At 53.9% G+C, this 17,596-nt stretch overlaps 33 non-coding genes across 33 annotated transcripts; all 33 read left to right on the forward strand.

Moving 5' to 3' along the window:
- The first annotated feature begins 115 nt into the window (after positions 1 to 115).
- On the forward strand, positions 116 to 197 carry Trnal-uag (transfer RNA leucine (anticodon UAG)). The gene has a single exon. It is a non-coding gene; the product is annotated as a tRNA-Leu (tRNA).
- Positions 198 to 641: 444 nt separating this feature from the next.
- Trnae-cuc (transfer RNA glutamic acid (anticodon CUC)) lies at positions 642 to 713 on the forward strand. The gene has a single exon. It is a non-coding gene; the product is annotated as a tRNA-Glu (tRNA).
- A 374-nt stretch (positions 714 to 1,087) lies between these two features.
- Positions 1,088 to 1,159, forward strand: Trnah-gug (transfer RNA histidin (anticodon GUG)). The gene has a single exon. It is a non-coding gene; the product is annotated as a tRNA-His (tRNA).
- Positions 1,160 to 1,749: 590 nt separating this feature from the next.
- On the forward strand, positions 1,750 to 1,831 carry Trnal-uag (transfer RNA leucine (anticodon UAG)). Its single transcript has one exon. It is a non-coding gene; the product is annotated as a tRNA-Leu (tRNA).
- A 444-nt stretch (positions 1,832 to 2,275) lies between these two features.
- On the forward strand, positions 2,276 to 2,347 carry Trnae-cuc (transfer RNA glutamic acid (anticodon CUC)). The gene has a single exon. It is a non-coding gene; the product is annotated as a tRNA-Glu (tRNA).
- A 374-nt stretch (positions 2,348 to 2,721) lies between these two features.
- Trnah-gug (transfer RNA histidin (anticodon GUG)) lies at positions 2,722 to 2,793 on the forward strand. Its single transcript has one exon. It is a non-coding gene; the product is annotated as a tRNA-His (tRNA).
- Positions 2,794 to 3,383: 590 nt separating this feature from the next.
- On the forward strand, positions 3,384 to 3,465 carry Trnal-uag (transfer RNA leucine (anticodon UAG)). Its single transcript has one exon. It is a non-coding gene; the product is annotated as a tRNA-Leu (tRNA).
- Positions 3,466 to 3,909: 444 nt separating this feature from the next.
- On the forward strand, positions 3,910 to 3,981 carry Trnae-cuc (transfer RNA glutamic acid (anticodon CUC)). Its single transcript has one exon. It is a non-coding gene; the product is annotated as a tRNA-Glu (tRNA).
- Positions 3,982 to 4,355: 374 nt separating this feature from the next.
- Positions 4,356 to 4,427, forward strand: Trnah-gug (transfer RNA histidin (anticodon GUG)). Its single transcript has one exon. It is a non-coding gene; the product is annotated as a tRNA-His (tRNA).
- Positions 4,428 to 5,017: 590 nt separating this feature from the next.
- On the forward strand, positions 5,018 to 5,099 carry Trnal-uag (transfer RNA leucine (anticodon UAG)). The gene has a single exon. It is a non-coding gene; the product is annotated as a tRNA-Leu (tRNA).
- A 444-nt stretch (positions 5,100 to 5,543) lies between these two features.
- Positions 5,544 to 5,615, forward strand: Trnae-cuc (transfer RNA glutamic acid (anticodon CUC)). The gene has a single exon. It is a non-coding gene; the product is annotated as a tRNA-Glu (tRNA).
- A 374-nt stretch (positions 5,616 to 5,989) lies between these two features.
- Trnah-gug (transfer RNA histidin (anticodon GUG)) lies at positions 5,990 to 6,061 on the forward strand. The gene has a single exon. It is a non-coding gene; the product is annotated as a tRNA-His (tRNA).
- Positions 6,062 to 6,651: 590 nt separating this feature from the next.
- Positions 6,652 to 6,733, forward strand: Trnal-uag (transfer RNA leucine (anticodon UAG)). Its single transcript has one exon. It is a non-coding gene; the product is annotated as a tRNA-Leu (tRNA).
- Positions 6,734 to 7,177: 444 nt separating this feature from the next.
- Trnae-cuc (transfer RNA glutamic acid (anticodon CUC)) lies at positions 7,178 to 7,249 on the forward strand. The gene has a single exon. It is a non-coding gene; the product is annotated as a tRNA-Glu (tRNA).
- A 374-nt stretch (positions 7,250 to 7,623) lies between these two features.
- Positions 7,624 to 7,695, forward strand: Trnah-gug (transfer RNA histidin (anticodon GUG)). The gene has a single exon. It is a non-coding gene; the product is annotated as a tRNA-His (tRNA).
- Positions 7,696 to 8,285: 590 nt separating this feature from the next.
- On the forward strand, positions 8,286 to 8,367 carry Trnal-uag (transfer RNA leucine (anticodon UAG)). The gene has a single exon. It is a non-coding gene; the product is annotated as a tRNA-Leu (tRNA).
- Positions 8,368 to 8,811: 444 nt separating this feature from the next.
- Trnae-cuc (transfer RNA glutamic acid (anticodon CUC)) lies at positions 8,812 to 8,883 on the forward strand. Its single transcript has one exon. It is a non-coding gene; the product is annotated as a tRNA-Glu (tRNA).
- A 374-nt stretch (positions 8,884 to 9,257) lies between these two features.
- On the forward strand, positions 9,258 to 9,329 carry Trnah-gug (transfer RNA histidin (anticodon GUG)). The gene has a single exon. It is a non-coding gene; the product is annotated as a tRNA-His (tRNA).
- Positions 9,330 to 9,919: 590 nt separating this feature from the next.
- Positions 9,920 to 10,001, forward strand: Trnal-uag (transfer RNA leucine (anticodon UAG)). The gene has a single exon. It is a non-coding gene; the product is annotated as a tRNA-Leu (tRNA).
- A 444-nt stretch (positions 10,002 to 10,445) lies between these two features.
- On the forward strand, positions 10,446 to 10,517 carry Trnae-cuc (transfer RNA glutamic acid (anticodon CUC)). The gene has a single exon. It is a non-coding gene; the product is annotated as a tRNA-Glu (tRNA).
- Positions 10,518 to 10,891: 374 nt separating this feature from the next.
- On the forward strand, positions 10,892 to 10,963 carry Trnah-gug (transfer RNA histidin (anticodon GUG)). The gene has a single exon. It is a non-coding gene; the product is annotated as a tRNA-His (tRNA).
- A 590-nt stretch (positions 10,964 to 11,553) lies between these two features.
- On the forward strand, positions 11,554 to 11,635 carry Trnal-uag (transfer RNA leucine (anticodon UAG)). The gene has a single exon. It is a non-coding gene; the product is annotated as a tRNA-Leu (tRNA).
- Positions 11,636 to 12,079: 444 nt separating this feature from the next.
- On the forward strand, positions 12,080 to 12,151 carry Trnae-cuc (transfer RNA glutamic acid (anticodon CUC)). The gene has a single exon. It is a non-coding gene; the product is annotated as a tRNA-Glu (tRNA).
- Positions 12,152 to 12,525: 374 nt separating this feature from the next.
- Trnah-gug (transfer RNA histidin (anticodon GUG)) lies at positions 12,526 to 12,597 on the forward strand. The gene has a single exon. It is a non-coding gene; the product is annotated as a tRNA-His (tRNA).
- Positions 12,598 to 13,187: 590 nt separating this feature from the next.
- Trnal-uag (transfer RNA leucine (anticodon UAG)) lies at positions 13,188 to 13,269 on the forward strand. The gene has a single exon. It is a non-coding gene; the product is annotated as a tRNA-Leu (tRNA).
- Positions 13,270 to 13,713: 444 nt separating this feature from the next.
- Positions 13,714 to 13,785, forward strand: Trnae-cuc (transfer RNA glutamic acid (anticodon CUC)). The gene has a single exon. It is a non-coding gene; the product is annotated as a tRNA-Glu (tRNA).
- A 374-nt stretch (positions 13,786 to 14,159) lies between these two features.
- On the forward strand, positions 14,160 to 14,231 carry Trnah-gug (transfer RNA histidin (anticodon GUG)). The gene has a single exon. It is a non-coding gene; the product is annotated as a tRNA-His (tRNA).
- A 590-nt stretch (positions 14,232 to 14,821) lies between these two features.
- On the forward strand, positions 14,822 to 14,903 carry Trnal-uag (transfer RNA leucine (anticodon UAG)). The gene has a single exon. It is a non-coding gene; the product is annotated as a tRNA-Leu (tRNA).
- Positions 14,904 to 15,347: 444 nt separating this feature from the next.
- Positions 15,348 to 15,419, forward strand: Trnae-cuc (transfer RNA glutamic acid (anticodon CUC)). The gene has a single exon. It is a non-coding gene; the product is annotated as a tRNA-Glu (tRNA).
- A 374-nt stretch (positions 15,420 to 15,793) lies between these two features.
- Trnah-gug (transfer RNA histidin (anticodon GUG)) lies at positions 15,794 to 15,865 on the forward strand. The gene has a single exon. It is a non-coding gene; the product is annotated as a tRNA-His (tRNA).
- Positions 15,866 to 16,455: 590 nt separating this feature from the next.
- Positions 16,456 to 16,537, forward strand: Trnal-uag (transfer RNA leucine (anticodon UAG)). Its single transcript has one exon. It is a non-coding gene; the product is annotated as a tRNA-Leu (tRNA).
- A 444-nt stretch (positions 16,538 to 16,981) lies between these two features.
- Trnae-cuc (transfer RNA glutamic acid (anticodon CUC)) lies at positions 16,982 to 17,053 on the forward strand. Its single transcript has one exon. It is a non-coding gene; the product is annotated as a tRNA-Glu (tRNA).
- A 374-nt stretch (positions 17,054 to 17,427) lies between these two features.
- Positions 17,428 to 17,499, forward strand: Trnah-gug (transfer RNA histidin (anticodon GUG)). Its single transcript has one exon. It is a non-coding gene; the product is annotated as a tRNA-His (tRNA).
- Positions 17,500 to 17,596: the final 97 nt, after the last annotated feature.

Genomic DNA, 17,596 nt, shown 5'->3' on the forward strand with positions numbered 1-17,596 from the left:
AGACGCTTCCAATGGGAGAGCAGAGGAAATACATGTTACAGCGATTGCCGAGATATTTCCATTTCGAAGTGATCTTTGTAGTACAAAGGAAACGTATTGTCGTCGGCGCTATAACGGTAACGTGGCCGAGCGGTCTAAGGCGCTGGTTTTAGGCACCAGTCTCTTCGGAGGCGTGGGTTCGAATTCCACCGTTGCCAATTTTGACGTCTCATTTTTGTGCCGTTGCTGTGTGTTGTCGTGGGCTAGGACGCAGCTCCTGTGTCGCGCGTGTTGTGTAGGTAGAGTGGCCGAGCGGTCTAAGGCGCTGGTTTTAGGCACCAGTCACTTCGGAGGCGTGGGTTCCAACCCCACAGCTGCTAAACGTGTAATGTTTCCTGCGTCGAAGACAGCTGCACCCATTGCCCGCAAAGGAAACAGCACAACAAGGCGTGAGCGTCTGCTTCGTGAATTGTCGTAGAACAGTACGTGGAGCAACGACAGGATTTGTAGGCGCCTTTTGCTCTCGTCACTGCTGGCGTTCGTCTCCATGAAATGCGTCCAGAGGATGCCGTTCTATAACGTGAAAGAGTGTATTTCTTACAGTTGTCGTCAGTTAATCGTGGCTGGTTGCTGCGTTCGCAGGAAGAGCACTGGCGTCGTAATCCGGTGTAGTCTAGTGGCTAGGATACCTGGCTCTCACCCAGGAGGCCCGGGTTCGATTCCCGGTACCGGAAACGTGAGTTTTTGTTGCTCCTCTTATGCGACTTGTCCCGACTTTGCTCGACTGACGCTACGCTGACGCGTGCACAAAGCTGCGTTAAGTATGATTCGCGGCTACACCTGACGGCGAGAGAGATGCGGCGTCTATTCACTTGTTATCGAGCCACATACCCATAGTCAAGAGGCTTGGAGGACTGCAAGACACTGCCAGGGAGGTGAATGTAGCTAACCACTCTAGTTAGTGTCCTGACAGCGCAGGCACGTTCATTTACTCGTATACACGTGATGGAGACCGTGTCTGACACTGCTGTGGCGTCCACCTTGGCCTAGGCTTTGCTGTGTATCGCCACTTGCACTCCAGCCAGCTGCCTCCGTGGGCGCGTGCGTGGCCGTGATCGTCTAGTGGTTAGGACATTGCGTTGTGGCCGCAATAACCCAGGTTCGAATCCTGGTCACGGAAATTTTGAAAGTTTTGCCTTGCTACCGTTGCAGTGACGATAGTGCACGAGTACTCGAAATCACAGTGCTTTCTTGATTTTTCACTCGTGTTCCGCAGTCCGCAGTTTGTACTACCACTTCATCGCCAACACGTAATGCCGGCGGCCGTGAGGCGCAGACGTCCGCTGCTCTCTGTAGTCGAAAAGGGCAGTTGTTTGAGGTGCGACGGATTGGATGAACAGCGGAGCAGGAAGCTGTGGCGTGCACCGTTTCTACAAATGCTAGGAACACTGGGGCCGAAGGTAGCGCAGGTAGCGTGGCCGAGCGATCTAAGGCGCTTGTTTTAGGCACCAGTCTCTTCGGACGCGTGCGTTCGAAACCTGGTCACGGCACGAAAACGTCTCTTGATGCTGTCGCCTTAACTACGACAGCTTCAGACAAGTGGCGCCGCTACCACACGGCGGGCACGGCATTTTCTTGTTGTGGATGGCCTAAAGAGACGCTTCCAATGGGAGAGCAGAGGAAATACATGTTACAGCGATTGCCGAGATATTTCCATTTCGAAGTGATCTTTGTAGTACAAAGGAAACGTATTGTCGTCGGCGCTATAACGGTAACGTGGCCGAGCGGTCTAAGGCGCTGGTTTTAGGCACCAGTCTCTTCGGAGGCGTGGGTTCGAATTCCACCGTTGCCAATTTTGACGTCTCATTTTTGTGCCGTTGCTGTGTGTTGTCGTGGGCTAGGACGCAGCTCCTGTGTCGCGCGTGTTGTGTAGGTAGAGTGGCCGAGCGGTCTAAGGCGCTGGTTTTAGGCACCAGTCACTTCGGAGGCGTGGGTTCCAACCCCACAGCTGCTAAACGTGTAATGTTTCCTGCGTCGAAGACAGCTGCACCCATTGCCCGCAAAGGAAACAGCACAACAAGGCGTGAGCGTCTGCTTCGTGAATTGTCGTAGAACAGTACGTGGAGCAACGACAGGATTTGTAGGCGCCTTTTGCTCTCGTCACTGCTGGCGTTCGTCTCCATGAAATGCGTCCAGAGGATGCCGTTCTATAACGTGAAAGAGTGTATTTCTTACAGTTGTCGTCAGTTAATCGTGGCTGGTTGCTGCGTTCGCAGGAAGAGCACTGGCGTCGTAATCCGGTGTAGTCTAGTGGCTAGGATACCTGGCTCTCACCCAGGAGGCCCGGGTTCGATTCCCGGTACCGGAAACGTGAGTTTTTGTTGCTCCTCTTATGCGACTTGTCCCGACTTTGCTCGACTGACGCTACGCTGACGCGTGCACAAAGCTGCGTTAAGTATGATTCGCGGCTACACTTGACGGCGAGAGAGATGCGGCGTCTATTCACTTGTTATCGAGCCACATACCCATAGTCAAGAGGCTTGGAGGACTGCAAGACACTGCCAGGGAGGTGAATGTAGCTAACCACTCTAGTTAGTGTCCTGACAGCGCAGGCACGTTCATTTACTCGTATACACGTGATGGAGACCGTGTCTGACACTGCTGTGGCGTCCACCTTGGCCTAGGCTTTGCTGTGTATCGCCACTTGCACTCCAGCCAGCTGCCTCCGTGGGCGCGTGCGTGGCCGTGATCGTCTAGTGGTTAGGACATTGCGTTGTGGCCGCAATAACCCAGGTTCGAATCCTGGTCACGGAAATTTTGAAAGTTTTGCCTTGCTACCGTTGCAGTGACGATAGTGCACGAGTACTCGAAATCACAGTGCTTTCTTGATTTTTCACTCGTGTTCCGCAGTCCGCAGTTTGTACTACCACTTCATCGCCAACACGTAATGCCGGCGGCCGTGAGGCGCAGACGTCCGCTGCTCTCTGTAGTCGAAAAGGGCAGTTGTTTGAGGTGCGACGGATTGGATGAACAGCGGAGCAGGAAGCTGTGGCGTGCACCGTTTCTACAAATGCTAGGAACACTGGGGCCGAAGGTAGCGCAGGTAGCGTGGCCGAGCGATCTAAGGCGCTTGTTTTAGGCACCAGTCTCTTCGGACGCGTGCGTTCGAAACCTGGTCACGGCACGAAAACGTCTCTTGATGCTGTCGCCTTAACTACGACAGCTTCAGACAAGTGGCGCCGCTACCACACGGCGGGCACGGCATTTTCTTGTTGTGGATGGCCTAAAGAGACGCTTCCAATGGGAGAGCAGAGGAAATACATGTTACAGCGATTGCCGAGATATTTCCATTTCGAAGTGATCTTTGTAGTACAAAGGAAACGTATTGTCGTCGGCGCTATAACGGTAACGTGGCCGAGCGGTCTAAGGCGCTGGTTTTAGGCACCAGTCTCTTCGGAGGCGTGGGTTCGAATCCCACCGTTGCCAATTTTGACGTCTCATTTTTGTGCCGTTGCTGTGTGTTGTCGTGGGCTAGGACGCAGCTCCTGTGTCGCGCGTGTTGTGTAGGTAGAGTGGCCGAGCGGTCTAAGGCGCTGGTTTTAGGCACCAGTCACTTCGGAGGCGTGGGTTCCAACCCCACAGCTGCTAAACGTGTAATGTTTCCTGCGTCGAAGACAGCTGCACCCATTGCCCGCAAAGGAAACAGCACAACAAGGCGTGAGCGTCTGCTTCGTGAATTGTCGTAGAACAGTACGTGGAGCAACGACAGGATTTGTAGGCGCCTTTTGCTCTCGTCACTGCTGGCGTTCGTCTCCATGAAATGCGTCCAGAGGATGCCGTTCTATAACGTGAAAGAGTGTATTTCTTACAGTTGTCGTCAGTTAATCGTGGCTGGTTGCTGCGTTCGCAGGAAGAGCACTGGCGTCGTAATCCGGTGTAGTCTAGTGGCTAGGATACCTGGCTCTCACCCAGGAGGCCCGGGTTCGATTCCCGGTACCGGAAACGTGAGTTTTTGTTGCTCCTCTTATGCGACTTGTCCCGACTTTGCTCGACTGACGCTACGCTGACGCGTGCACAAAGCTGCGTTAAGTATGATTCGCGGCTACACCTGACGGCGAGAGAGATGCGGCGTCTATTCACTTGTTATCGAGCCACATACCCATAGTCAAGAGGCTTGGAGGACTGCAAGACACTGCCAGGGAGGTGAATGTAGCTAACCACTCTAGTTAGTGTCCTGACAGCGCAGGCACGTTCATTTACTCGTATACACGTGATGGAGACCGTGTCTGACACTGCTGTGGCGTCCACCTTGGCCTAGGCTTTGCTGTGTATCGCCACTTGCACTCCAGCCAGCTGCCTCCGTGGGCGCGTGCGTGGCCGTGATCGTCTAGTGGTTAGGACATTGCGTTGTGGCCGCAATAACCCAGGTTCGAATCCTGGTCACGGAAATTTTGAAAGTTTTGCCTTGCTACCGTTGCAGTGACGATAGTGCACGAGTACTCGAAATCACAGTGCTTTCTTGATTTTTCACTCGTGTTCCGCAGTCCGCAGTTTGTACTACCACTTCATCGCCAACACGTAATGCCGGCGGCCGTGAGGCGCAGACGTCCGCTGCTCTCTGTAGTCGAAAAGGGCAGTTGTTTGAGGTGCGACGGATTGGATGAACAGCGGAGCAGGAAGCTGTGGCGTGCACCGTTTCTACAAATGCTAGGAACACTGGGGCCGAAGGTAGCGCAGGTAGCGTGGCCGAGCGATCTAAGGCGCTTGTTTTAGGCACCAGTCTCTTCGGACGCGTGCGTTCGAAACCTGGTCACGGCACGAAAACGTCTCTTGATGCTGTCGCCTTAACTACGACAGCTTCAGACAAGTGGCGCCGCTACCACACGGCGGGCACGGCATTTTCTTGTTGTGGATGGCCTAAAGAGACGCTTCCAATGGGAGAGCAGAGGAAATACATGTTACAGCGATTGCCGAGATATTTCCATTTCGAAGTGATCTTTGTAGTACAAAGGAAACGTATTGTCGTCGGCGCTATAACGGTAACGTGGCCGAGCGGTCTAAGGCGCTGGTTTTAGGCACCAGTCTCTTCGGAGGCGTGGGTTCGAATCCCACCGTTGCCAATTTTGACGTCTCATTTTTGTGCCGTTGCTGTGTGTTGTCGTGGGCTAGGACGCAGCTCCTGTGTCGCGCGTGTTGTGTAGGTAGAGTGGCCGAGCGGTCTAAGGCGCTGGTTTTAGGCACCAGTCACTTCGGAGGCGTGGGTTCCAACCCCACAGCTGCTAAACGTGTAATGTTTCCTGCGTCGAAGACAGCTGCACCCATTGCCCGCAAAGGAAACAGCACAACAAGGCGTGAGCGTCTGCTTCGTGAATTGTCGTAGAACAGTACGTGGAGCAACGACAGGATTTGTAGGCGCCTTTTGCTCTCGTCACTGCTGGCGTTCGTCTCCATGAAATGCGTCCAGAGGATGCCGTTCTATAACGTGAAAGAGTGTATTTCTTACAGTTGTCGTCAGTTAATCGTGGCTGGTTGCTGCGTTCGCAGGAAGAGCACTGGCGTCGTAATCCGGTGTAGTCTAGTGGCTAGGATACCTGGCTCTCACCCAGGAGGCCCGGGTTCGATTCCCGGTACCGGAAACGTGAGTTTTTGTTGCTCCTCTTATGCGACTTGTCCCGACTTTGCTTGACTGACGCTACGCTGACGCGTGCACAAAGCTGCGTTAAGTATGATTCGCGGCTACACCTGACGGCGAGAGAGATGCGGCGTCTATTCACTTGTTATCGAGCCACATACCCATAGTCAAGAGGCTTGGAGGACTGCAAGACACTGCCAGGGAGGTGAATGTAGCTAACCACTCTAGTTAGTGTCCTGACAGCGCAGGCACGTTCATTTACTCGTATACACGTGATGGAGACCGTGTCTGACACTGCTGTGGCGTCCACCTTGGCCTAGGCTTTGCTGTGTATCGCCACTTGCACTCCAGCCAGCTGCCTCCGTGGGCGCGTGCGTGGCCGTGATCGTCTAGTGGTTAGGACATTGCGTTGTGGCCGCAATAACCCAGGTTCGAATCCTGGTCACGGAAATTTTGAAAGTTTTGCCTTGCTACCGTTGCAGTGACGATAGTGCACGAGTACTCGAAATCACAGTGCTTTCTTGATTTTTCACTCGTGTTCCGCAGTCCGCAGTTTGTACTACCACTTCATCGCCAACACGTAATGCCGGCGGCCGTGAGGCGCAGACGTCCGCTGCTCTCTGTAGTCGAAAAGGGCAGTTGTTTGAGGTGCGACGGATTGGATGAACAGCGGAGCAGGAAGCTGTGGCGTGCACCGTTTCTACAAATGCTAGGAACACTGGGGCCGAAGGTAGCGCAGGTAGCGTGGCCGAGCGATCTAAGGCGCTTGTTTTAGGCACCAGTCTCTTCGGACGCGTGCGTTCGAAACCTGGTCACGGCACGAAAACGTCTCTTGATGCTGTCGCCTTAACTACGACAGCTTCAGACAAGTGGCGCCGCTACCACACGGCGGGCACGGCATTTTCTTGTTGTGGATGGCCTAAAGAGACGCTTCCAATGGGAGAGCAGAGGAAATACATGTTACAGCGATTGCCGAGATATTTCCATTTCGAAGTGATCTTTGTAGTACAAAGGAAACGTATTGTCGTCGGCGCTATAACGGTAACGTGGCCGAGCGGTCTAAGGCGCTGGTTTTAGGCACCAGTCTCTTCGGAGGCGTGGGTTCGAATCCCACCGTTGCCAATTTTGACGTCTCATTTTTGTGCCGTTGCTGTGTGTTGTCGTGGGCTAGGACGCAGCTCCTGTGTCGCGCGTGTTGTGTAGGTAGAGTGGCCGAGCGGTCTAAGGCGCTGGTTTTAGGCACCAGTCACTTCGGAGGCGTGGGTTCCAACCCCACAGCTGCTAAACGTGTAATGTTTCCTGCGTCGAAGACAGCTGCACCCATTGCCCGCAAAGGAAACAGCACAACAAGGCGTGAGCGTCTGCTTCGTGAATTGTCGTAGAACAGTACGTGGAGCAACGACAGGATTTGTAGGCGCCTTTTGCTCTCGTCACTGCTGGCGTTCGTCTCCATGAAATGCGTCCAGAGGATGCCGTTCTATAACGTGAAAGAGTGTATTTCTTACAGTTGTCGTCAGTTAATCGTGGCTGGTTGCTGCGTTCGCAGGAAGAGCACTGGCGTCGTAATCCGGTGTAGTCTAGTGGCTAGGATACCTGGCTCTCACCCAGGAGGCCCGGGTTCGATTCCCGGTACCGGAAACGTGAGTTTTTGTTGCTCCTCTTATGCGACTTGTCCCGACTTTGCTCGACTGACGCTACGCTGACGCGTGCACAAAGCTGCGTTAAGTATGATTCGCGGCTACACTTGACGGCGAGAGAGATGCGGCGTCTATTCACTTGTTATCGAGCCACATACCCATAGTCAAGAGGCTTGGAGGACTGCAAGACACTGCCAGGGAGGTGAATGTAGCTAACCACTCTAGTTAGTGTCCTGACAGCGCAGGCACGTTCATTTACTCGTATACACGTGATGGAGACCGTGTCTGACACTGCTGTGGCGTCCACCTTGGCCTAGGCTTTGCTGTGTATCGCCACTTGCACTCCAGCCAGCTGCCTCCGTGGGCGCGTGCGTGGCCGTGATCGTCTAGTGGTTAGGACATTGCGTTGTGGCCGCAATAACCCAGGTTCGAATCCTGGTCACGGAAATTTTGAAAGTTTTGCCTTGCTACCGTTGCAGTGACGATAGTGCACGAGTACTCGAAATCACAGTGCTTTCTTGATTTTTCACTCGTGTTCCGCAGTCCGCAGTTTGTACTACCACTTCATCGCCAACACGTAATGCCGGCGGCCGTGAGGCGCAGACGTCCGCTGCTCTCTGTAGTCGAAAAGGGCAGTTGTTTGAGGTGCGACGGATTGGATGAACAGCGGAGCAGGAAGCTGTGGCGTGCACCGTTTCTACAAATGCTAGGAACACTGGGGCCGAAGGTAGCGCAGGTAGCGTGGCCGAGCGATCTAAGGCGCTTGTTTTAGGCACCAGTCTCTTCGGACGCGTGCGTTCGAAACCTGGTCACGGCACGAAAACGTCTCTTGATGCTGTCGCCTTAACTACGACAGCTTCAGACAAGTGGCGCCGCTACCACACGGCGGGCACGGCATTTTCTTGTTGTGGATGGCCTAAAGAGACGCTTCCAATGGGAGAGCAGAGGAAATACATGTTACAGCGATTGCCGAGATATTTCCATTTCGAAGTGATCTTTGTAGTACAAAGGAAACGTATTGTCGTCGGCGCTATAACGGTAACGTGGCCGAGCGGTCTAAGGCGCTGGTTTTAGGCACCAGTCTCTTCGGAGGCGTGGGTTCGAATCCCACCGTTGCCAATTTTGACGTCTCATTTTTGTGCCGTTGCTGTGTGTTGTCGTGGGCTAGGACGCAGCTCCTGTGTCGCGCGTGTTGTGTAGGTAGAGTGGCCGAGCGGTCTAAGGCGCTGGTTTTAGGCACCAGTCACTTCGGAGGCGTGGGTTCCAACCCCACAGCTGCTAAACGTGTAATGTTTCCTGCGTCGAAGACAGCTGCACCCATTGCCCGCAAAGGAAACAGCACAACAAGGCGTGAGCGTCTGCTTCGTGAATTGTCGTAGAACAGTACGTGGAGCAACGACAGGATTTGTAGGCGCCTTTTGCTCTCGTCACTGCTGGCGTTCGTCTCCATGAAATGCGTCCAGAGGATGCCGTTCTATAACGTGAAAGAGTGTATTTCTTACAGTTGTCGTCAGTTAATCGTGGCTGGTTGCTGCGTTCGCAGGAAGAGCACTGGCGTCGTAATCCGGTGTAGTCTAGTGGCTAGGATACCTGGCTCTCACCCAGGAGGCCCGGGTTCGATTCCCGGTACCGGAAACGTGAGTTTTTGTTGCTCCTCTTATGCGACTTGTCCCGACTTTGCTCGACTGACGCTACGCTGACGCGTGCACAAAGCTGCGTTAAGTATGATTCGCGGCTACACCTGACGGCGAGAGAGATGCGGCGTCTATTCACTTGTTATCGAGCCACATACCCATAGTCAAGAGGCTTGGAGGACTGCAAGACACTGCCAGGGAGGTGAATGTAGCTAACCACTCTAGTTAGTGTCCTGACAGCGCAGGCACGTTCATTTACTCGTATACACGTGATGGAGACCGTGTCTGACACTGCTGTGGCGTCCACCTTGGCCTAGGCTTTGCTGTGTATCGCCACTTGCACTCCAGCCAGCTGCCTCCGTGGGCGCGTGCGTGGCCGTGATCGTCTAGTGGTTAGGACATTGCGTTGTGGCCGCAATAACCCAGGTTCGAATCCTGGTCACGGAAATTTTGAAAGTTTTGCCTTGCTACCGTTGCAGTGACGATAGTGCACGAGTACTCGAAATCACAGTGCTTTCTTGATTTTTCACTCGTGTTCCGCAGTCCGCAGTTTGTACTACCACTTCATCGCCAACACGTAATGCCGGCGGCCGTGAGGCGCAGACGTCCGCTGCTCTCTGTAGTCGAAAAGGGCAGTTGTTTGAGGTGCGACGGATTGGATGAACAGCGGAGCAGGAAGCTGTGGCGTGCACCGTTTCTACAAATGCTAGGAACACTGGGGCCGAAGGTAGCGCAGGTAGCGTGGCCGAGCGATCTAAGGCGCTTGTTTTAGGCACCAGTCTCTTCGGACGCGTGCGTTCGAAACCTGGTCACGGCACGAAAACGTCTCTTGATGCTGTCGCCTTAACTACGACAGCTTCAGACAAGTGGCGCCGCTACCACACGGCGGGCACGGCATTTTCTTGTTGTGGATGGCCTAAAGAGACGCTTCCAATGGGAGAGCAGAGGAAATACATGTTACAGCGATTGCCGAGATATTTCCATTTCGAAGTGATCTTTGTAGTACAAAGGAAACGTATTGTCGTCGGCGCTATAACGGTAACGTGGCCGAGCGGTCTAAGGCGCTGGTTTTAGGCACCAGTCTCTTCGGAGGCGTGGGTTCGAATCCCACCGTTGCCAATTTTGACGTCTCATTTTTGTGCCGTTGCTGTGTGTTGTCGTGGGCTAGGACGCAGCTCCTGTGTCGCGCGTGTTGTGTAGGTAGAGTGGCCGAGCGGTCTAAGGCGCTGGTTTTAGGCACCAGTCACTTCGGAGGCGTGGGTTCCAACCCCACAGCTGCTAAACGTGTAATGTTTCCTGCGTCGAAGACAGCTGCACCCATTGCCCGCAAAGGAAACAGCACAACAAGGCGTGAGCGTCTGCTTCGTGAATTGTCGTAGAACAGTACGTGGAGCAACGACAGGATTTGTAGGCGCCTTTTGCTCTCGTCACTGCTGGCGTTCGTCTCCATGAAATGCGTCCAGAGGATGCCGTTCTATAACGTGAAAGAGTGTATTTCTTACAGTTGTCGTCAGTTAATCGTGGCTGGTTGCTGCGTTCGCAGGAAGAGCACTGGCGTCGTAATCCGGTGTAGTCTAGTGGCTAGGATACCTGGCTCTCACCCAGGAGGCCCGGGTTCGATTCCCGGTACCGGAAACGTGAGTTTTTGTTGCTCCTCTTATGCGACTTGTCCCGACTTTGCTTGACTGACGCTACGCTGACGCGTGCACAAAGCTGCGTTAAGTATGATTCGCGGCTACACCTGACGGCGAGAGAGATGCGGCGTCTATTCACTTGTTATCGAGCCACATACCCATAGTCAAGAGGCTTGGAGGACTGCAAGACACTGCCAGGGAGGTGAATGTAGCTAACCACTCTAGTTAGTGTCCTGACAGCGCAGGCACGTTCATTTACTCGTATACACGTGATGGAGACCGTGTCTGACACTGCTGTGGCGTCCACCTTGGCCTAGGCTTTGCTGTGTATCGCCACTTGCACTCCAGCCAGCTGCCTCCGTGGGCGCGTGCGTGGCCGTGATCGTCTAGTGGTTAGGACATTGCGTTGTGGCCGCAATAACCCAGGTTCGAATCCTGGTCACGGAAATTTTGAAAGTTTTGCCTTGCTACCGTTGCAGTGACGATAGTGCACGAGTACTCGAAATCACAGTGCTTTCTTGATTTTTCACTCGTGTTCCGCAGTCCGCAGTTTGTACTACCACTTCATCGCCAACACGTAATGCCGGCGGCCGTGAGGCGCAGACGTCCGCTGCTCTCTGTAGTCGAAAAGGGCAGTTGTTTGAGGTGCGACGGATTGGATGAACAGCGGAGCAGGAAGCTGTGGCGTGCACCGTTTCTACAAATGCTAGGAACACTGGGGCCGAAGGTAGCGCAGGTAGCGTGGCCGAGCGATCTAAGGCGCTTGTTTTAGGCACCAGTCTCTTCGGACGCGTGCGTTCGAAACCTGGTCACGGCACGAAAACGTCTCTTGATGCTGTCGCCTTAACTACGACAGCTTCAGACAAGTGGCGCCGCTACCACACGGCGGGCACGGCATTTTCTTGTTGTGGATGGCCTAAAGAGACGCTTCCAATGGGAGAGCAGAGGAAATACATGTTACAGCGATTGCCGAGATATTTCCATTTCGAAGTGATCTTTGTAGTACAAAGGAAACGTATTGTCGTCGGCGCTATAACGGTAACGTGGCCGAGCGGTCTAAGGCGCTGGTTTTAGGCACCAGTCTCTTCGGAGGCGTGGGTTCGAATCCCACCGTTGCCAATTTTGACGTCTCATTTTTGTGCCGTTGCTGTGTGTTGTCGTGGGCTAGGACGCAGCTCCTGTGTCGCGCGTGTTGTGTAGGTAGAGTGGCCGAGCGGTCTAAGGCGCTGGTTTTAGGCACCAGTCACTTCGGAGGCGTGGGTTCCAACCCCACAGCTGCTAAACGTGTAATGTTTCCTGCGTCGAAGACAGCTGCACCCATTGCCCGCAAAGGAAACAGCACAACAAGGCGTGAGCGTCTGCTTCGTGAATTGTCGTAGAACAGTACGTGGAGCAACGACAGGATTTGTAGGCGCCTTTTGCTCTCGTCACTGCTGGCGTTCGTCTCCATGAAATGCGTCCAGAGGATGCCGTTCTATAACGTGAAAGAGTGTATTTCTTACAGTTGTCGTCAGTTAATCGTGGCTGGTTGCTGCGTTCGCAGGAAGAGCACTGGCGTCGTAATCCGGTGTAGTCTAGTGGCTAGGATACCTGGCTCTCACCCAGGAGGCCCGGGTTCGATTCCCGGTACCGGAAACGTGAGTTTTTGTTGCTCCTCTTATGCGACTTGTCCCGACTTTGCTCGACTGACGCTACGCTGACGCGTGCACAAAGCTGCGTTAAGTATGATTCGCGGCTACACCTGACGGCGAGAGAGATGCGGCGTCTATTCACTTGTTATCGAGCCACATACCCATAGTCAAGAGGCTTGGAGGACTGCAAGACACTGCCAGGGAGGTGAATGTAGCTAACCACTCTAGTTAGTGTCCTGACAGCGCAGGCACGTTCATTTACTCGTATACACGTGATGGAGACCGTGTCTGACACTGCTGTGGCGTCCACCTTGGCCTAGGCTTTGCTGTGTATCGCCACTTGCACTCCAGCCAGCTGCCTCCGTGGGCGCGTGCGTGGCCGTGATCGTCTAGTGGTTAGGACATTGCGTTGTGGCCGCAATAACCCAGGTTCGAATCCTGGTCACGGAAATTTTGAAAGTTTTGCCTTGCTACCGTTGCAGTGACGATAGTGCACGAGTACTCGAAATCACAGTGCTTTCTTGATTTTTCACTCGTGTTCCGCAGTCCGCAGTTTGTACTACCACTTCATCGCCAACACGTAATGCCGGCGGCCGTGAGGCGCAGACGTCCGGTGCTCTCTGTAGTCGAAAAGGGCAGTTGTTTGAGGTGCGACGGATTGGATGAACAGCGGAGCAGGAAGCTGTGGCGTGCACCGTTTCTACAAATGCTAGGAACACTGGGGCCGAAGGTAGCGCAGGTAGCGTGGCCGAGCGATCTAAGGCGCTTGTTTTAGGCACCAGTCTCTTCGGACGCGTGCGTTCGAAACCTGGTCACGGCACGAAAACGTCTCTTGATGCTGTCGCCTTAACTACGACAGCTTCAGACAAGTGGCGCCGCTACCACACGGCGGGCACGGCATTTTCTTGTTGTGGATGGCCTAAAGAGACGCTTCCAATGGGAGAGCAGAGGAAATACATGTTACAGCGATTGCCGAGATATTTCCATTTCGAAGTGATCTTTGTAGTACAAAGGAAACGTATTGTCGTCGGCGCTATAACGGTAACGTGGCCGAGCGGTCTAAGGCGCTGGTTTTAGGCACCAGTCTCTTCGGAGGCGTGGGTTCGAATCCCACCGTTGCCAATTTTGACGTCTCATTTTTGTGCCGTTGCTGTGTGTTGTCGTGGGCTAGGACGCAGCTCCTGTGTCGCGCGTGTTGTGTAGGTAGAGTGGCCGAGCGGTCTAAGGCGCTGGTTTTAGGCACCAGTCACTTCGGAGGCGTGGGTTCCAACCCCACAGCTGCTAAACGTGTAATGTTTCCTGCGTCGAAGACAGCTGCACCCATTGCCCGCAAAGGAAACAGCACAACAAGGCGTGAGCGTCTGCTTCGTGAATTGTCGTAGAACAGTACGTGGAGCAACGACAGGATTTGTAGGCGCCTTTTGCTCTCGTCACTGCTGGCGTTCGTCTCCATGAAATGCGTCCAGAGGATGCCGTTCTATAACGTGAAAGAGTGTATTTCTTACAGTTGTCGTCAGTTAATCGTGGCTGGTTGCTGCGTTCGCAGGAAGAGCACTGGCGTCGTAATCCGGTGTAGTCTAGTGGCTAGGATACCTGGCTCTCACCCAGGAGGCCCGGGTTCGATTCCCGGTACCGGAAACGTGAGTTTTTGTTGCTCCTCTTATGCGACTTGTCCCGACTTTGCTCGACTGACGCTACGCTGACGCGTGCACAAAGCTGCGTTAAGTATGATTCGCGGCTACACCTGACGGCGAGAGAGATGCGGCGTCTATTCACTTGTTATCGAGCCACATACCCATAGTCAAGAGGCTTGGAGGACTGCAAGACACTGCCAGGGAGGTGAATGTAGCTAACCACTCTAGTTAGTGTCCTGACAGCGCAGGCACGTTCATTTACTCGTATACACGTGATGGAGACCGTGTCTGACACTGCTGTGGCGTCCACCTTGGCCTAGGCTTTGCTGTGTATCGCCACTTGCACTCCAGCCAGCTGCCTCCGTGGGCGCGTGCGTGGCCGTGATCGTCTAGTGGTTAGGACATTGCGTTGTGGCCGCAATAACCCAGGTTCGAATCCTGGTCACGGAAATTTTGAAAGTTTTGCCTTGCTACCGTTGCAGTGACGATAGTGCACGAGTACTCGAAATCACAGTGCTTTCTTGATTTTTCACTCGTGTTCCGCAGTCCGCAGTTTGTACTACCACTTCATCGCCAACACGTAATGCCGGCGGCCGTGAGGCGCAGACGTCCGGTGCTCTCTGTAGTCGAAAAGGGCAGTTGTTTGAGGTGCGACGGATTGGATGAACAGCGGAGCAGGAAGCTGTGGCGTGCACCGTTTCTACAAATGCTAGGAACACTGGGGCCGAAGGTAGCGCAGGTAGCGTGGCCGAGCGATCTAAGGCGCTTGTTTTAGGCACCAGTCTCTTCGGACGCGTGCGTTCGAAACCTGGTCACGGCACGAAAACGTCTCTTGATGCTGTCGCCTTAACTACGACAGCTTCAGACAAGTGGCGCCGCTACCACACGGCGGGCACGGCATTTTCTTGTTGTGGATGGCCTAAAGAGACGCTTCCAATGGGAGAGCAGAGGAAATACATGTTACAGCGATTGCCGAGATATTTCCATTTCGAAGTGATCTTTGTAGTACAAAGGAAACGTATTGTCGTCGGCGCTATAACGGTAACGTGGCCGAGCGGTCTAAGGCGCTGGTTTTAGGCACCAGTCTCTTCGGAGGCGTGGGTTCGAATCCCACCGTTGCCAATTTTGACGTCTCATTTTTGTGCCGTTGCTGTGTGTTGTCGTGGGCTAGGACGCAGCTCCTGTGTCGCGCGTGTTGTGTAGGTAGAGTGGCCGAGCGGTCTAAGGCGCTGGTTTTAGGCACCAGTCACTTCGGAGGCGTGGGTTCCAACCCCACAGCTGCTAAACGTGTAATGTTTCCTGCGTCGAAGACAGCTGCACCCATTGCCCGCAAAGGAAACAGCACAACAAGGCGTGAGCGTCTGCTTCGTGAATTGTCGTAGAACAGTACGTGGAGCAACGACAGGATTTGTAGGCGCCTTTTGCTCTCGTCACTGCTGGCGTTCGTCTCCATGAAATGCGTCCAGAGGATGCCGTTCTATAACGTGAAAGAGTGTATTTCTTACAGTTGTCGTCAGTTAATCGTGGCTGGTTGCTGCGTTCGCAGGAAGAGCACTGGCGTCGTAATCCGGTGTAGTCTAGTGGCTAGGATACCTGGCTCTCACCCAGGAGGCCCGGGTTCGATTCCCGGTACCGGAAACGTGAGTTTTTGTTGCTCCTCTTATGCGACTTGTCCCGACTTTGCTCGACTGACGCTACGCTGACGCGTGCACAAAGCTGCGTTAAGTATGATTCGCGGCTACACCTGACGGCGAGAGAGATGCGGCGTCTATTCACTTGTTATCGAGCCACATACCCATAGTCAAGAGGCTTGGAGGACTGCAAGACACTGCCAGGGAGGTGAATGTAGCTAACCACTCTAGTTAGTGTCCTGACAGCGCAGGCACGTTCATTTACTCGTATACACGTGATGGAGACCGTGTCTGACACTGCTGTGGCGTCCACCTTGGCCTAGGCTTTGCTGTGTATCGCCACTTGCACTCCAGCCAGCTGCCTCCGTGGGCGCGTGCGTGGCCGTGATCGTCTAGTGGTTAGGACATTGCGTTGTGGCCGCAATAACCCAGGTTCGAATCCTGGTCACGGAAATTTTGAAAGTTTTGCCTTGCTACCGTTGCAGTGACGATAGTGCACGAGTACTCGAAATCACAGTGCTTTCTTGATTTTTCACTCGTGTTCCGCAGTCCGCAGTTTGTACTACCACTTCATCGCCAACACGTAATGCCGGCGGCCGTGAGGCGCAGACGTCCGGTGCTCTCTGTAGTCGAAAAGGGCAGTTGTTTGAGGTGCGACGGATTGGATGAACAGCGGAGCAGGAAGCTGTGGCGTGCACCGTTTCTACAAATGCTAGGAACACTGGGGCCGAAGGTAGCGCAGGTAGCGTGGCCGAGCGATCTAAGGCGCTTGTTTTAGGCACCAGTCTCTTCGGACGCGTGCGTTCGAAACCTGGTCACGGCACGAAAACGTCTCTTGATGCTGTCGCCTTAACTACGACAGCTTCAGACAAGTGGCGCCGCTACCACACGGCGGGCACGGCATTTTCTTGTTGTGGATGGCCTAAAGAGACGCTTCCAATGGGAGAGCAGAGGAAATACATGTTACAGCGATTGCCGAGATATTTCCATTTCGAAGTGATCTTTGTAGTACAAAGGAAACGTATTGTCGTCGGCGCTATAACGGTAACGTGGCCGAGCGGTCTAAGGCGCTGGTTTTAGGCACCAGTCTCTTCGGAGGCGTGGGTTCGAATCCCACCGTTGCCAATTTTGACGTCTCATTTTTGTGCCGTTGCTGTGTGTTGTCGTGGGCTAGGACGCAGCTCCTGTGTCGCGCGTGTTGTGTAGGTAGAGTGGCCGAGCGGTCTAAGGCGCTGGTTTTAGGCACCAGTCACTTCGGAGGCGTGGGTTCCAACCCCACAGCTGCTAAACGTGTAATGTTTCCTGCGTCGAAGACAGCTGCACCCATTGCCCGCAAAGGAAACAGCACAACAAGGCGTGAGCGTCTGCTTCGTGAATTGTCGTAGAACAGTACGTGGAGCAACGACAGGATTTGTAGGCGCCTTTTGCTCTCGTCACTGCTGGCGTTCGTCTCCATGAAATGCGTCCAGAGGATGCCGTTCTATAACGTGAAAGAGTGTATTTCTTACAGTTGTCGTCAGTTAATCGTGGCTGGTTGCTGCGTTCGCAGGAAGAGCACTGGCGTCGTAATCCGGTGTAGTCTAGTGGCTAGGATACCTGGCTCTCACCCAGGAGGCCCGGGTTCGATTCCCGGTACCGGAAACGTGAGTTTTTGTTGCTCCTCTTATGCGACTTGTCCCGACTTTGCTCGACTGACGCTACGCTGACGCGTGCACAAAGCTGCGTTAAGTATGATTCGCGGCTACACCTGACGGCGAGAGAGATGCGGCGTCTATTCACTTGTTATCGAGCCACATACCCATAGTCAAGAGGCTTGGAGGACTGCAAGACACTGCCAGGGAGGTGAATGTAGCTAACCACTCTAGTTAGTGTCCTGACAGCGCAGGCACGTTCATTTACTCGTATACACGTGATGGAGACCGTGTCTGACACTGCTGTGGCGTCCACCTTGGCCTAGGCTTTGCTGTGTATCGCCACTTGCACTCCAGCCAGCTGCCTCCGTGGGCGCGTGCGTGGCCGTGATCGTCTAGTGGTTAGGACATTGCGTTGTGGCCGCAATAACCCAGGTTCGAATCCTGGTCACGGAAATTTTGAAAGTTTTGCCTTGCTACCGTTGCAGTGACGATAGTGCACGAGTACTCGAAATCACAGTGCTTTCTTGATTTTTAACACGCGATCTAGTGT

The sequence above is a fragment of the Schistocerca gregaria genome, unplaced genomic scaffold (genome assembly GCF_023897955.1).
Source record: "Schistocerca gregaria isolate iqSchGreg1 unplaced genomic scaffold, iqSchGreg1.2 ptg001006l, whole genome shotgun sequence".
NCBI classification, from domain to species: Eukaryota; Metazoa; Arthropoda; class Insecta; order Orthoptera; family Acrididae; genus Schistocerca; species Schistocerca gregaria.